Here is a 5,000-nt window from a genome sequence, read left to right on the forward strand (position 1 = left end):
ATGTAATTCTAAACCATTAGTCCAGACGTCCATATCCATTCCTAAATTATTCATTTCTCTTAAGCGCGCCGTCATGGGGCGCCGAGTCTCAAATTCGCCTCATAATTAATTAAGTGGGCCCGTGTTTGACCCTCAACAAGGGGCTGACTGACCATTTGCATATGACAATTTTTTTCTATTGCAATGAAAGCTACGTCTCTTCCTTTTTTTTGGGGGGGGGTGGGGGGTGGAGTCTGGGGGGGACGGGGGTCTGAGTTATTGTCATTTCCTTACCTTTTCTAATGTTGCTTTTTTTTTTTATCATGAACGATTGTTCTGGCTAGTGATAAACGACTTTTCTTCGCTTAAAAGACGAACTCGCCAAGTGTGATCTTACAGGGCCGCGGTGGCGTCTGGTAGAGAAAAGACCATCAGGATACTACACTGTGCTTAGTTTGCTAAATCTTTATACAGTTGTCTCCATTTCGAAGTACCCCTGTGGCTTAGTTCTCGTAAAAAAATAAAAAAGCGTATAATTTTGGTGCGTAGCTTCGAATGTGATTCTTTTCATCGAATTTAATATATGTAATCGTATTGTAAATATTTCATACAAAAAGCATGTGTTTGTTACAACTTCGCAAAAATGCTCCAGTCGTTGTGGTATCTATAATCAACTAAATTGTACATTAATTTCTTACTTTTGTACATATGAATTTGTTTTGCTTCACTTTTTTTTTTAATATTTTACTTCAAACACAGTTTGGCACCAAAACTATCATTTCGTTTGTTACAGATACCAAATTTTGACCTATTTGCAATGCACATTTATATTTTGCAACAAAGGGAAATCTTTACCCCAAAAGAAAAGAAAATCTGAAGACTGAAAGAGAAATAGTCTTTCAGTGGCCGTTCTCAAAGGAACCCCACAAATAAGATGCCTCTTCAAGTCGAAGGCGATAAAAAGGACCTATCGAAGCCTGGCCCTTCCCTTTAAAGAGATGCCTGTCAATCAGGTTCCCTCAACACAAGCACACGCTCCACTCTGCCCAATTCACGAGTTTTCGTCCCTACACATAAACTTCCCAGTTCACACCTGTTCCTCAATATGGTCCAACAATGTCTAGCAGTTGATAGATATATGAAGAGACGCCTGTCAATCAGGTTCACCCAACGCAAGCACAAGCTCCACTTTGTCCATCCACGAGTTTCCGTCCCTACACATAAACTCCCCAGTTCACACCTGTTCCTCAATATGGTCCAACAATGTCTAGCAGTTGATAGTTATATGACTTCTTTCTGCCTTTGAATATTCATTGAATTTTCCTCATTGAGCATCTTTCTAGTAGACTCATACACCTACTCCCCACATAATCTTTCCTTTCCACTAATCATTCCTTTATTTTCGTCAGCCTCCTCTTCTGGTAGCATTCATCTTTATCGTGCTGCTTGTTGGTCCACATACATGAGTCAAGTGAGTTCGTTTTGGGTAGAAACGACTTCGTCTACATTTTTTTTTCGAATCTCCAAATGTCATACTACCATCGTCATATGCTGAGAAGCTAAATGACGAACTAAGAGAAGCTAAACCTATAAGAATATTAGAGACATTGTTCAATTGTCGTTAGTGAAGTCTTGAGTAATGTAGGCGAAGTCGTCCTGCAGGTTTTCGAATCCATAACATTTGACGAGAATCGTGATAGTGTGACGGGGGGCTTTACCCTTCTTACTGGTACTCTTACGTATGGTCACTGTCCCCCCCCCTCCTTCCCCTCATTCACTGGCACCATGACATCCTTCCTATTATCATCCTATCTATATGAGTAGTAAATATGTCTATCTGTCTGTCTGTCTGTATATCTGTCTGTCTGTCTGTGTGTGTGCCTGTTTGTCTGTGTGTTTGTCTGTCTGTCTGTCTGTAAATCAGTCAGTCAGTCAGTCAGTCAGTTAGTCAGTCAGTCAGTAAGTCTATCTGTTTGTCTGCCTGCCTGTCTGTCTGTCTGTTGTTATCGTAAACCTATGGGATTACTGTCATCTAGACCTGTGACGTCATCGTTAATGGTACGCGGTGCCATTGAATTAACCGTTACATGGTCTGTTTGCTTTGCAGCCGATGTAGACTACGGTGAGAAGAAAAGTGTTAGATGAGCTCGTCTCCTTTACTTGTAAGGTAAAACTGAACTGATTGTACAGGCCTATTCAAACGAAGTAAAACATAACTAATTATACATGCGGCCAGGAGCCAATATATGTATATATACCGCGTGCGTAGTGACACGTGGTCTGTAATTACATAATCACATTGGATTAGGTTAGGTTGGGTCAAGCAGGGTCGCAATGTCATAGGCGCGTCAGGTCTAGCCGCATGGGCAATAACATGTGCTCCACGCCACGTGGTTGTCGAGATTTGCACAGCTTTCTCGTTGTTACTTTATCGGTGTCATTTATGTTTAAGTTGCTGTTACCTGCGCCATATTAATGGTCATTAACTGTTGTTGTTATCGTTACCTGTGCCATTGACGTTACCATTCCCTATGACATTGTTAATACTGTTTTCTTCTGTGCTAGCACTGTCAATAGCTGTGGCATCGTAGTTATTATTATTTTACCAATGTCACTTTCGTTATTGCTGCGTATGGTGTTATAGTTGTCGTCACTGGTACTTGCATCACTGTCATAACTGTTCCATAGCTGATATTGTTACTTGTACCACTGTCATTATCATTACCTTTATTGTTATTGTTATCATCACTTATGCCATATCGTTATTTGCGCCGACATCACTAGCAATATCATCACTTGTGGCATTACCGTTATCACAATTATTGATTACACCCCACTCTGAATTAATCATTATTCACTTTGAGGGTGAAAGTATTCCCTACACAAAAGAATTACTACTAACCTAATGTAATCCGAGCACGCACGCAGAGCGAGGCCACGAGAACGAAGCACGAGGGCCCTCCACATGAGCAAGTGAGAGGAACCCACGGTCACTTGGACTTATTTATGGCACTCTTATCACTTTCTCGTTTTTTCCCTCTCATTGCGTTGTATAATGCCAAAACGGATGCATTTACAGAGTAAGTATTACTAATAATCAGAAGTTGTGGGAATTCTACCTTATATATGTATAGGCAAACACACACATACACACACACACACACACACACACACACACACACACACACACACACACACACACACACACACACACACACACACACACACACACACACACACACACACACACACACACACACACACACACACACACACACACACACACACACACACACACACACGTGTGTGTGTGTGTGTGTACTTACGATAAATGGCTGCCTCTGAGATTCGAATCAATAGCTGTGCAGCTGTTCATCACAAAGCAATGATGTTACTATTGTTTAAGGCTGACTGTGTAAAAGTAATGATATGGAACTTGATCTCCCAACAACAACTCGCATAGTACAAATTGTAAGCTTATTTTCATGGAATTTCTAAGTCAGGGAATTCATTTGACATATGGAATACTAGTTCAAATGTTTATGTCAGTTCTTCTAAATCCTTTCTGGAAGAATTTTTCCTTTCTGAGACCAGATGTTAAAACGAAATTACGTGGCTCAAAACCACACATAGTGACACCTGTTGTCAGTTCATTCGAACCTAGCAAAGATTTTCTTCACTTAATTACCTGAACGGTTAATTTGTAGTCCACCAGTCTCATTAAATGATTATTGTTCTCATTTTTTTCTGTTATCCACCTTTTTTGTTGAATGCATTTCGTTCAGGTTTTTAATCTAAAGACTTATGCCATATTTGTTTCGTTGTAAATATTTACCTAGTAAAAGGGAAGAGACTATGACTTCCCTGTGCTAAGAGTGGATATGGCTGAAATTAGTGACTAGGATAAGCAACTTCAGACTGTAATATGTTTAAAGCCTTCAATACTGTCAGACCAAAGACTTATAGGAAATATCCGGTGATCGAAACCCTTTCAGATAAAGACTCTAACCTTGGCTGCGTGAAAGTGCCTGTCCTGTACCAGAGACAGATGCACATGATACGTGATTGTACTGAAGTAGAAAATCGTACAGTTTCCAAGTGTTAAGCAAGTGTGATTAAACTTTTACATTTTTATCAAAGGTATTTGTACAGTCTTAGGACTACTACAAATACGTATTGATATTACAGTGGACAATGAATATAACAGAAGAAAGATTATATGAATATTTTAGCTGTTCAATTTATAAATGGATGGAGTGGTGGGAGATGTAAACGCAGGGGTAATGGGTCGGGGGTTGAAAATGGTTAAAGAAAATCGAGAAAAATGTGAGATAAGCCAGTTTTTGTTTACTGACGACACTATGTTTGTACCAGGATCAGATTAGGGATTAAAAAAAGTTTGTGATGGAGTTTGGTAAGGTGTTTGAAAGAAGGAAGTTAAAGATAAATGTGGATAGAAGTAAAGTAACGAGATGTACAAGGGAAGAATGTGGCAGCAGACTGGAAGTGAGTATTAAGGGAGAGAGACTAGAAGAATTAAATAGCTTTAGATACTTGGACGTGAAAGTAGCGGGAAAGGAAGGAGTGGAGGTGGAGGTAGTATGTGGATTGAGAAAAGCAATTAAAACCTTAGGGGAATAATAAGTGTCAGAGGAAATAGACATTTGTATGAAGGGTGATTGTGCCGGCAGCACTCTATAGCACAGAAACATGGAATATTAAAGAGGAAGAGAGGAAGAGATTAAATATGCTTGAGATGAAATGCTTGAGAAGTATGGTGGGGGTAACTAGGATGGATAGCGTGAGAAACGAGATGAGGACGAGAGCGAGGATGGAATAGGAATTGGGAGATAGCGTTGATGAAGCAATATTGGAGTGGTTTGGAAACACGGAAAAATATGAATAAAGAAAGATTATTAAAAGAGGTGTGGAAGGCAGAGTTAGAAGGAGTGAAAATGAGGGGGAAAACCAGGGGTGAGATGAATGGATGGGGTAAAAGGGGCATTGGGAAAGAGGGAATG

The sequence above is a fragment of the Oratosquilla oratoria genome, chromosome 15, assembly GCF_046742065.1.
Source record: "Oratosquilla oratoria isolate Oo_2021 chromosome 15, ASM4674206v1, whole genome shotgun sequence".
In the NCBI taxonomy this organism is placed as follows: Eukaryota; Metazoa; Arthropoda; class Malacostraca; order Stomatopoda; family Squillidae; genus Oratosquilla; species Oratosquilla oratoria.